The following is a 13,384-nucleotide window of genomic DNA, read 5'->3' as shown; positions in this document are numbered from 1 at the left end:
GATTTGGTCTTCAAATAAAATAAATATATAAATACTTTTAACCCCTAATCTTCATCTCCTCCAAACTTTCTCAACCCATCATCCTATTCTTGCCTGCTGCACTCCCCACCTCAGCCTCAAACCACCATGGCACCATCACCGCCACTATTCCCATATTGCCACACAATCAATCGACGGACCACCATGACCATCTACAACAACACCCCTGCTGCCTCCATCTAACACATCGACACATCTCTCTCTCTCTCTTTACCTCCACAACCTTTGCCGCCATCTAACCCATTATTATTCCCTTCGGTCAAATCGATCTATGGTTGTGTTAAGAGAGAAGTGGTTGCAAATTGCTTTGTGTTGATGTTTTCATCGGTATCTAGGGTTTCAGCCATAGAATGCACAGTAGTAAGAAAGGGGGAAGGTTACAAAGGTTTAGTTAAGTGTTTGTCACAAAAATTAAACACCTACCAAAATACGAGTTAAGCACATCAAAAATCTCATTCCATTTTCCGGAAAAACAAGTCGGAAGGCGATTCAGTTCCTAGTGTCTGGGTGTTAGGATAGTAACTGAAACCCATTTCGTAAAGGACCCATTTCATAATTTCGAATATTCAAAAGGACAAAATTTTTAATTTTTTATCAGGACCGTCCGTCGGGTGAAACCTTAGCAAAGGTTTGAATATCCCGACGGAATCAGGATACTCAATGATTGAGAATGAGGAATTGTGAACAGATATCAAACACAAAACAGTAAATGATAATCAGTGAAAGCTTATTCAGAGACAAAGATTCACTATATTTAATGATACGTCAAAGGTACAGTGAATGGAATGTCTAGGGTTTTGTGTGACGGCGGCTGTTTTTCGTAATCAGTGAGTGCCTGCCAATTCCGTCTCCAAAAACTACTCTAAAGGTACCCTAGGACCTCTATTTATATACTCTAACTTTCCTTCTATAAGTCCTAGTCATTACATAATGAAAGATAAATCTAATACAAGTGTCAGTCCTCGAGCAAGGTACATACCTTGCTCGAGCAAACTTCCTATACTAGGTGTGCTCGATGAGTGTCTTCGAGCAGACTTCACTTAGAATACATTCTCTTTAGAATAATACATATTCCCTTCAAGTAAGCTTCATTCCTCTTGACTTGTCCATGCTTTGCTCGAACTAGTCCATGGAGCAAGCCCATTCTTCTTGATGTCTTCAGCTTTTCTTATTCAGCAATCTTTAGCATGCTTAGATGTAAATCTTGCTCGGTAACTGAACTGTGCTCGAAGTCTTTGCTTAGATTCACGTGACATCCTCTTATTGCATCCATGCTCGTCCCCATGTGCTCGATCATCCTGTGCTCGTAACACTTGGCTGGAACATGTATGATCAAGCTGTTTGCTCGATTGGCAATCCAAGCTCGATAGAAGAATACTCTTGCTCGTTGAAGTGTAGCTTGCTCGAAGCTTTCAACACTTAGAATAATCAACCATTTAAGGTTCAGAACCTTGCTCGAAGTAGTAAAGACCATGCTCGATCGTCTGGGCTTGCTCGTATTCCATACTTAGCCGTTTTCTGAGGAGGTTGAGAAGATTCCAATCTTCCTTATAAAAAATCCGACCTAACAATCTCCCCCTAGATTGGAACAAGCTCTGATGCACCAAAACATACCTGCATAGAGTTACACATGTATCATATTTCTAGATAAATCATTTAATAACATGTCATTTCATTACATAATTGGAATTCTTCCACATGGGCATTACAAACTAAATTTTACAACTCAAACAAAATACAAAGATAAACAGAAATAAAAATCAATCATCCATTAGCTCCATTCTGTTATCTTCTTCCTCTGTTCTTGGCTTCAGCTCTTTCTTTCAGTTTCTTCACATATGCAGCTCTTTGCTTCAGCATGTCAAGTTCTGAGGAGTCAGAGGCATCACTTGGAAATCTTGCACTAATTAAATCTTGTAAGTCTTGTGGATGCATATATTGCAGATCTCCATCTTTCCTTATGACTGCAATAGGTATCCCTGACTCATTTCTCAAAGTGGTCGAATCATCATTTTGATTGTACGTTATGTATGTGATTCTTCCAAATTGTTGCACTCTTGAGTTGGGTTCCTTTATCACTTCTTTCGTAACACTCTTTTAAGGTCTTCCTTTTCTGATGAGAGCTGCTTGCTAGAGTTCTTTGTTTCTTTGATTCAGAGAGGGAAAGCTCAGATATGTGAACTTCACTGATTCTCTTCCTCCTCTTCTCCTTTTCTGCTTGGCTCCTGATCTCTCTCTTCTTCTGCAACAGAAATGGGAATCCCTTTTCTGCTTGTTCCTTTAAAAACTTTGAGAGATCATTCCTCAGTTGACCAGATGGTTGACTCCTTACTTGATTATCATATAAAGTCAGCTCAGCCATCTTGGTCAGTTGTTCTGTTGTAAAGTTTCTCAAATCATCTCTGAAGATGATGAGATGTTCTGCTTCATCTTCAGTCACAACCCTTAAGGTCTTCGATCTTCTGTCAAAATAGAGATGTGTGGGCAAATTCAAGTTTCTTGGCTGCACAGGCCTCAAACTCTCTGACCTCTGGGTTTTGCTTGAGCTCCCCATTTCAACTTTCTTAATCTTATCAAGACCCTCTTCAACATACCATCTCTTTATTGTATCAAAATATTCAACGTCTTCATTTATCTTTTCAGCTTCCTTCACTTCTTCAAGGTTATGAAAAGCCTCAATCATTGGTTCAACATTTTGTTTGGATTGAGCTCTTATTCTTTCTTCTAGCTTGTCTCTCCTCATATTATACACCAATTTCTTCACAGATTTTTGTCTTTTGGATTTTGGTGTTTCAATATCAGTTGTGTCTTTCCTTTTTAAACTTGATTGAGTTGGAGTGGATGTATCGGGCTGCTCCACTTCTGTTTCTGGTTCTTCAATAATTATCTCCTCATCCACAGACTCAGATTCTTCAATAACATCTTCATTTCTATTAGTTTCTTTAGTTTCTTCAGTGACCTCTTGAATGATGGGTTCACTTGGTTCAACATGTTCTTCAGATCTTGATTCTCCTTTGCTCAGATTTATAAAGTCTCGTTGAGCTTTTCTTGCTGCCATCACAATCTCTGGGTGATGTCTCTCTGGATTATTCAGAATCAGTGTAAGATCCTTCATTATAATCAACTTAACCATAGTGCTTACAGAGACTTCAATGGTTTCCTCTTCTTCATGAATAACTGGTCCCAATCCCAGTTCATCTTCATTTACTACACCCTCTTCAGGCTCAGAGATCAAAGGCTCTGCAGCCTTTTCTTGTTCAGGTTCTTGTTGATCAACATTCAAATTTTCTTTCAAGGCATCAATTGTAGCCTTGATTGCTTCATCAGCTTCTCTTAATTTTCTCTCATCTTCCTCCTCTTTATCTTTCATTTTAATCAAGGCTTCTATGACCTCCTGAGGAATTTCCTCCTCCTCTTGATTTAAGTTTTCTCTTTCCAGAGCTTCCAACTCTTCATTCATCGGTTCTATAGCTGTTTTCACATATTCAGCCTCAGCCATGTCTTGATCAACTATATTTTCTTTAAACAAAATGCCTTCAGACTGAGTTGTGTGTTGAGGCAGGGGGTGTAAGTCGTCGTCTGTAAGTGCAACCCCCTTGCCCTTTTCTTTCCTCTTTAAATTTTCTTTTTCAATTTCATCTTCTTCTTTATCTTCCTTCTCATCCTCTGATTCTCCATCATCATATGCTTGGTTTAGCATGTTTAAAGCATCAGATAGTCCAACCTTCTCTTCAACACTAATATTCTCCCCCTGTTTTGGTGCATCTGAGGTCTTCTCAACCTCAGATTGCCCCTCAAGAGTTTGAATTTTCAATAACGCCTCCTTCAGTACAGCTTCCAGAGCTGAGTTCTTCGCAGCCAAAATGGCATTTTTCTGTCTTAGCATTATGTTCTCAAACTCCAGTTTGGCATTTTCACACCCAATGTCATAGAGGTTTGGACTGGACACAGGAGTGTCAAGATTAGGCTTTGGGGCTGGTTCAGAGAATGGTTCAGAGTCTTCGGTTTCAGGGGAAGGAACTTTGTATGGTTCTGGGATAGGTATGTCATGTTCAGTTTGTTGATGGATAGGTATGTCTTGTTCAGTTGGCTCAGTTGTGACACGTGAAAAACGAATCTCAGCATTATCAGTTGGCTCATGAGCTACTTGTCCAAATTCATACACAATCTCTTCCATTACAACCCTGTACATCAGCAGCATTGTCAATAACCATCGCATCTCCTCCATCGGCACCATCATCATCATCATCATCATTATCATTGTCATCACCATAATCAACTTCCTCATCACTGTTTCCAGGAGTCCTTGGTACACAATGGCACCCAGTGCAGGTACGAGTAACCATGGGAGTACATCCCAGTCATCAGACTCAATGAAGTTACTCTGAGCATCTTTCATACGTTTGCATATGTTTGAGTCTTGCAACTTCAAAATCTGCCCTAACCTTTGAATGTCTGGTAAGGCTCTGTTTATTAATATTTGAAGAAACCTTGGATACATCAGAAAACGTTGAGTAACATTCTTCTCTGCATTGGAGATCATCCCTTGAAAAATAAGTCGTGAAATGTTGAAGGGTTGCTGATAAAGGATGGCGACAGTGAAAGTCCCAAGCTCTCTGCTCAACAAAGTCCAAGTCCCTCTCCGAGGAGATAAGGACTGGATTACGTGATGAATCAAAAATCTGTATATTAATGGAAAACTTCCCTTTTGGAACTGTCCTTCCTTAACGCCTCCCTGATAGCCCATAGTCTCTTGAAAAACTCTTAGAAGCCTTGGGGATGAGTAGGACGGCAGATCCTCAAAATTGTCATTAAGTTTCAGTGTAGCTCTGATTGAGGCTTCTGTTATCTCAATGTCATGATTTAGTATCGATGCCTCAATTCATTCCCCATTGACGTCATTGACATGTGTTGCAGAACCCCAAAAATCCGAAATATGATTTCTATATACTGTGGGATCGGTAGTTAAAGCCACCCTCCAACTCACGATTGGCATCATCTATCTCCAACCGAGCACACATATTATGTCGTTTTTCAAATTTGAAGGCCATCAGTTCTGCAAGAACAAGAAGAGTTGTCAGTACACAAAGTTGCAGAACTAATATATGAGAAAAGATAGATGATGAATGGCGTCTCCAATTAACCTGTTCCGTAATAATATACGTACCTGTGTAAGGCCCCGAACCCCGGGAACCCCACAGTTGGTATTCATACGAAACACTTAAGAAAATAATTAAACCTGAAAATGGTTTCTTCCATTAAAACAAACATCTCAGAGTATAATTCAACGGAAAACATAAATAATAAAATAAGTTCCCAAAACCCGGGAATTTTGCCCAAAATCAACATAGTTATCTTTAAATAAAAACTTTTAATAATAAATGTTTAATAGTAAAACTTCGGTTCCCGTATGCCCTTCACCGTCCAAGTAGCTTCGTGCACGTCCAAGCGATAAGGCATCCTCTTCCTAACCTGAAACTCACACTAACATGCACACAAAGTCAGCTTGAGCTGAGTGAGTTCAAGTTTTGAGTAAATAACAACTGTAGTAATAGTTAAGATAGTCAAACCAAAAGTTTTAAAAAGTAAAAGGGTACATCAATCAAATCCTCATTACCGAGAACTAAACATCCTTTCAATTACATCTCTATATATATCACAATAATATATATAACATCCACATATAACATCAGGGTCGAGCAAACGTACAACCCAAACACGTAACATCAGTGCATGTAAACACAAAGTAGGCATATACAACATCAGTAGTCAAAATGATTACAACATCTCCAGATATAGGCCAAGCAATAATGTATATACATATATATATATATATATATATATATATATATTTAACATCCCAAGGCCTACCATATACTAGCAAGCCTATATAAATCGTTTAAAACATTTAATCCAGTAGGAAACACTTAGGTGTGCATGCTAGCCCAAAAGTTAAAAGAGTTAAAAAGGGGCATCATGAACTCACCTGAAATCAACCGAACACCTGCAACGAGCTAGGAAATTCCTAAGTGCACGATCACAAGCAATGGCCTGTAAATTATACACAACATGTTACTAGACTAGACCGTAAGAACACTCTTGCCTAATGGGCCGTTCAAGCCCAACACTTAGCCCAAGGCCCAACGACTTGGCCCGAGGCCCAACACTTGGCCCAAGGCCCACTACTTGGCCTAAGGCCCAACAACTTGGCCCAAGGCCCACTACTTGGCCCAAGGCCCAACAACTTGGCCCAAGGCCCAACAACTTGGCCCAAGGCCCAAAGATAGTCAAATCGGTTCGAATGCGCGTGCAATAAACCTTAAAACCATTTATTAACGAATCAGCCTCGAGTGGACAAAATTCCATTTTAAATCTTTTCATTCATCAAGATTATGGCACCCAAATTGATAGAGTTGACGGTTCCTTTTTACAACTCTTACTTTAACGTTTAAATGAAAAATTCGCGCACCGCCGACTCGATTGACGAAGCACTAACCCCAACAGCCCCGAGCGTTAAAAAATTAATTTTTCCACAACCCTTAAACCCCCCTAGAGCTGTACAAACTGATTCGGTCGGTCACCCTATCAATTAACGCATCAAACTCAACAATTTGCAATTATACACCCGATAAACCCTAGTTTTCGAACTAAAATCGATTGACCGACCTAAACACCTCCATGGGCCATGAAATTATAATATAATGTAAATGTCATACCTAGTGGGATGTTGATGCAAAAACCTCACTCAAAACAGCCCCGGAAAAAGCTCAATTGGGCAGCCACCCGGTTAGCCTACAACACGACGTTTTTCGATCAATACGTGCAATATAAGGATCCATTAACGTGTAAAGACTTGGGGAATCGTAGTACATACCTTGAATTGAAGTCCTAAGGCTTAGAATTGGCTGCAAAAAAAGAAAATCGTGGTCTTGGGTCTCCTTCTACCTGCCGATCACAGCTATGGGGGGCGCTAGGGTTAGTTTATGTTATAACATAATATTTTACACTCTAGTCCCTTCAGATTGGAGTGTAAGGCAAAATGGAAGGAAAAGTTAGGTTCTTTAACGCGTAAAGGCTTCCGAGAAACGTCGGCTAAGTCCCGAGAGTTATACATACTCTACAATCCTTAATTCTTGAAACCGGAGTTAACGGGCGTTACAAGTCCACCCCCCTTACAATAGGATTCATCCCCGAATCCCTATGCGACAGGAACAACTGCAGATAATGCTTCATCATCTCGACTTCGGACTCCCAAGTGGCCTCGGAACCCCTACGGTGTTTCCACTGCAGCTTCACCTGACTAACCACCCTATTCCTCAAACGCCTCTCCTGACGGTCAAGAATAGAAATCGGTTGTTCAACGTAGTTCAGCTTACTATCGAGTTCAATATCATCGAGAGGCACTTGGGCCTCTTCATCCGCTAGGCATTTCCTCAGATGGGACAAGTGAAAAGTAGCATGAATCCCCGCGAGCTCCTCGGGCAATTCCAGCCTATATGCTACCTCACCGACTCGGGCCAATATACGGAACGGGCCAATAAACCTCGGACTGAGCTTCACCCGCTTACGAAAATGAATAATGCCCTTCCAGGGAGAAACTTTTAACATAACCCGATCCCCAGCCTCAAACATAATAGGCCTTCGCCTTTTATCTGCATAAGACTTCTGACGATCCCGCGCGGTTTTCATAAACGCTTTAATCTTGTCGAGCTTCTCAGTCGTAGCCTCGACCACCTCTAAACTACCCAACTGCTTTTGACCAATGGAACCCCAACAGACTGGAGTCCTACACCTCCTACCATACAACATCTCAAAGGGTGGCATCCCAATCGTGGCGTAGTAACTGTTATTATACGAAAACTCCACCAACTGTAAGTGACGGTCCCAACTACCACCAAAGTCAATAACACAAGCCCGCAACATATCCTCGAGGGTCTGAATGGTCCTCTCGGACTGACCATCCGTCTGAGGGTGGTAAGCAGTACTGATGAGGAGTTTGGTGCCCATCTCCTCGTGAAACCTTTTCCAAAACCTGGAGGTGAAACGCGTATCCCTATCCGAAACAATAGATACCGGCACCCCATGCCTAGAGACGATCTCACGAATAAACACATCGGCCAGCTGCTCAGAACTAAAAGTCTCTCGAATCGGCAAGAAATGGGCGCTCTTGGTCAATCTATCCACGATTACCCAAATGGTGTCATAGTTACCCCTAGGAGTACGACGTAGTTTAGTCACGAAATCCGTAGTAAGATGCTCCCATTTCCACTCAGGTATTTCCAACGGCTGAAGTTTCCCAAATGGCTTCTGATGCTCGGCCTTAACTTGTAAACACGTCAAACACTTACTTACGTACTGAGCCACCTCAAATTTCATCGCAGACCACCAATAATTTTTCTTCAAGTCTTGGAACATCTTGGTCGCACTCTGGTGAATAGAATAGCGCGTCTTGTGTGCCTCATCAAAAATTTTATCTCTTAATCCCCCATACCTCAGTACCCATAAACGACCATCCTTATACTTCACCCCGTCACCGCCGTCTTCCAACAATTTCTCCTGACCCCAAACATGTTCTGACATAATCCATTCCACCTGCAACGCTTCATTCTGGACGTTGGCTATTTGTTTCAAAATATCGGGTTTGAGAATTAGCTGGTAGGATTTCACACGAATCGGCTTCGGTCTCTCCTTCCAGCTCAACGCGTCGGCCACCACGTTAGCCTTACCGGGGTGGTACATAATATCCAAATCATAATCCTTAATCAACTCCAACCATCGTCGTTGGCGCATATTTAGTTCCTTTTGTTCAAAGAAGTATTTTAAACTCTTATGGCCGGTATAAATAACGCAAGGAACACCGTACAAATAATGTCTCCACAACTTAAGTGCAAACACCACCGCCACCAGCTCCAAATCGTGGGTAGGGTAATTCGCCTCATGAGGCTTCAACTGTCGTGAGGCATAAGCGATGACTCGACCTCGCTGCATCAAAACACACCCAAGCCCCTGATAAGAGGCATCAGAATACACCACCAAATCGTCGGTGCCATCAGATAAAGCTAAGATCGGGGCATGCATCAATCTGTTCTTCAACTCGAGTAAAGCCCCCTCTTGTTCCGTACCCCAAACGAACTTAACACTTTTCTTAGTCAGCTTGGTCAGAGAAGAAGCAATTTTCAAAAAATGGGAATAAAGTGGTGGTAATACCCCGCCAAACCAAGGAAACTACGGATTTCGGTTAGAGACTTAGGAGACTCCCAATCATTCACGGCTTCCACCTTTGCATGGTCAACTAGAATACCACTCGGGTTAATAACATGGCCCAAGAATTGAACCTCACGTAACCAGATGGAACACTTAGAAAATTTCGCATACAATTCGTTCTTTCGCAGAGCCTCCAAAACTTCCCTGAGATGACCGGCGTGATCGGATTCACATTTAGAGTACACAAGAATGTCTTCGATGAACACAATAACCGAACGATCGAGCATCGGTCTACACACCCGGTTCATAAGGTCCATGAACGCGGCCGGTGCGTTGGACAAACCGAAAGACATCACCAGAAATTCGTAATGTCCATAACGAGTGCGGAAGGCAGTCTTAGGAATATCTTCCTCCCGAATCTTTAGCTGATGATACCCGGACCTAAGGTCGATCTTCGAGAACCAACTAGCTCCTTGGAGCTGATCAAATAAATTGTCGATCCTTGGGAGAGGGTACCGATTTTTGACAGTGAGCTTATTCAACTCACGGTAGTCAATGCACATTCGCATGCTACCGTCCTTATTCTTAACGAACAAGACCTGGGCACCCAAGGCGAGATGCTCGGTCGAATAAAGCCCTTATCGAGCAAGTCTTCCAACTGAGCCATAAGCTCCTTCATTTCATTTAGCGCTAGGCGGTAGGGAGCTCGGGCAACGGGCTTGGCGCCCGGTACAAGGTCTATCTGGAACTCGACCTCGCGATCCGGTGGCACATCTAACAAATCATTTGGAAATACATCTGGGAAATCCTGAACAATAGGAACATCACCGACGGTAGCCACCTCGGTATTCACATTCATAGCATACGCCAGATACGCCCCGCACCCCCGGTGCATCAACTTTCCCGCCTTAAGCATGGATATAATATGTGGCATCGCAACATTCTGATCACCGAAGACCGTAATTCGAGTCCCATCTGGGGCCCTTAGACGAACGAGTTTCTGACCACAACTGAGCATCAACTTTCGCGAGCTAATCCATCCCGAGCACCACATCGAAACAACTAAGGGCATCAAATACAATCGCACCGGAAACCTATAACCAGATAACTCGATGGAACAACCCTGAATGGCCCTAGACACGGACACGGATTTTCCTACGGCGACCTCAACCTCAAACCCATCGACTTCGTGCTCGGGTGATTTATTCAACAAGGAACAGAAAGCGGTAGACACAAAATTCCTACTGGCGCCCGAATCAAATAAAACTGAATCCTGTAACTCATCAAGTAGGAAAGTACCTGGGACGATATTACACTACTACTTAGCTACACGGTCAACACATACGATTTCAAAGGAACAAGAAATTATAACGGTGGAATGAAAGCTAAATAAGAAAAAAGTACCTGAAACGACATCCGCATCCTCTTTCGCTTCCTTCTTGGAGATGTTGAAGGCCCTCACCCTGGCCTTCGGCTTCTCATCCATCTTCGCCCTCGAGGAAGTCCCCTGCCCGGACCCCCCTGCCTTACTGGAAGGACAGTTTGATGCTAAGTGACCCGAACCCTTACAGCGGAAACAGGTCAATGTCGGACACTCGAAATGAGGGTGTCCTACCTTATCACAACGAAAACAAGTGCCAGACCCAATCCTACATTCCCCCTTGTGCGGCTTCTCGCACTTCTTGCAATTACCGCTCCGCACCCCTTTTGAACTCAGAAGTCTCAGTCTTTACCCTTTTCTCAGACGGGTTAAATTTGCTTTCCCCGGGCCGCTTGCCGTACGAATTTGAGTTCCATGTCTTCCTATTCTCGGGCGGCGGAAACTTCTCCCTCTGATCATGATGTGTTGTAAAACACACGTATTTTCCGCACATTTTATCTATGTTTTGTATTATATTTTATGTGCTTTTACTTAATTTATATAGGTTTTACATATATGTAATAATCATGTAGGTTTTGGGTTACAAGGAAGAGAAATCGGGACTTTTCGAGGAGCTTACGAGCCTTTTACGCATACAAGTTCAAGACAAAGCTCAAAGCCCGACCCATATGCATCATGGAGGCCCATTACTTACAATATTATAACATAAAAAAAAATTAAAAAAAACCCTAGCAGCCAGCTTCTGGCCGATCGGAATTCACAGCAAGGGAGGACAAGAAGAAATCTTTTTTCGGCTAGGGTTTGAAGGTTGTGGCGGCTAGGGAAGGAAGAAGGAAGTAAGTGCAAGCCTCGGGATCATCCACCATTGATTTTTACAGCAAGGCGCAGCCCGGAAACACCCAATATCCTTACATCTTTTTCATTGTTCATACACTTTTAGTTTCTTGCTTAATTGTTGAATTGTTTTGCAATTACTTGAGAGATTGAATTGTTTATGATTAGAGTTGATTGTTGGACGATTGTTAAGATGATTGGTATGAGTTTTATGGTGTTTTTATTGAGTATATGCTGCTGTCCAAAGATGATTACAGGCTAATCTTGTTAGTTCTACCTAGGAATGATGTTAATTGTTAGTGTTTGATGAGTTTTATGGATTGTTTGATTGATGGACTTGAATTGTTATTGTAAATTTTGATTTAGACATAAAATAGGTTGTGTTTAAGGGCTGGAAATTTTGGTGATTCATTGCATAAACCCCGTGTGTTGATTGATTAGTTTTGTATTGATCATTGTTTGATTCTAGACTTGGTGTTTAGGGTTTGTTTGCGGTAGGTACCACCGTAGGGTTTTGTTGCATGATTTATTGGAATAAGTACAGTGGTTAAACACCATATTTGAGACCGAGAGGTGATAAGAGGTTAGGGTTGTCTCATTGCCTTTGCATGCTAGAATAAGGATTGCGCGAGAGCGAGTTCGTTTCTTGTCAGGTTTAGGTGTTTTGAGCAACTAGTTGATCTATTTTAGTTCAAATTGAATTGTCCCTCTATCCTTGGTTGTGTAGTATTCATTGCCATTAGGGTCGAGTGTTGGTGAGACCGAGAGGTGATCCTTCATTTGAACACGTTAGCAATTGTTTCCCGGTTTGGTCGTTTTAGGCGATTTTGAGTAGTTTAGGCTTGTTGAGTGAGACCGAGAGGTAATCCAGTGAGCCCGAGCGATCCTTAGTTGTGTCATCTTTAGGGGCCGATTCCTTGAAGTCATTCAATTCATTAGCTTGTTAGGCCTACAATTTGATTCAGACCTAGGTAGACGTTTTTCTCCATCCTAAGTTAACACAGTTAGTTTTCCGTTAAGTTTTATATTTTAGGTAACTTTTGTCAGTCAGTTAGGTTAGTCTAGTTAAGTAATTAAAAAAGCAAAAAAATCAATTAAATATTATTCTTAGGTAGGTCTTGTCTAGGGTTAGTGATCGTTAGCGTCTTACGTGTCCACGTGTTCGATACTCGGACTTCCTAGGTCTATACTACTTGCGATCGGTACACTTGCCGGTTGTGTGTGGTTTTAGGACATTCGTTTTAATTTTAAAGCTTAGTTATGAGGGTCATTATTATAGGGTTATTAAACACACATCAGATCATACAGCGTACCTGCTAGAGTGACCACCGAGTGAAAATAGTTCATGTCGGTAGTCAACACACCTCTACGGATATCCACCGGAAGCCCCTTCACGTACTTCTTAATCCTCTTGGTCTCGGGAGTAACCAAATCGGGACATAAACAAGCCATCTTGTTAAACTTGGTGGTATACTCCCGATGCGACATAGTACCAGCCTCCAAGGTCAAGAATTCCTGCTCTATCTTATCCAATTCATGCGGAGGACAAAACTGATCGAGAACCAATTTCTTCAACTCATCCCACGTCATCCTCCTAATCGAACGATCACCCATAGCTTGCGCCAAGTTATCCCACCAACATAGTGCCTCGGAACGAAACGAGGCAGTAGCATAAGTCACCATATCATCCCCCTCGCACTTAATAACCCTAAGAACAGCCTCCATCTCTCTCACCCACTGATGTGCAGCCAATGCATCTTTAGTACCATCGAAAGAAGGGGGGTCGCACTTCTTAAAGTCCCATACGAGCAACCCCGGGTCGATACACTAACTGTCCGCACCTCATCTTCATCCCCACTCGGCACATACACTTCCTCTTCCTCTACGTCCTGTAACTCCTTACTCTTCCTTCCCTTATCCGAACCC

This window comes from Bidens hawaiensis, unplaced genomic scaffold (genome assembly GCF_021521415.1).
Source record: "Bidens hawaiensis isolate Kalapana, Puna unplaced genomic scaffold, B.hawaiensis_p1.1 tig00009566_1, whole genome shotgun sequence".
Lineage (NCBI taxonomy): Eukaryota > Viridiplantae > Streptophyta > Magnoliopsida > Asterales > Asteraceae > Bidens > Bidens hawaiensis.
Note: the sequence above shows the minus strand (reverse complement) of the source record.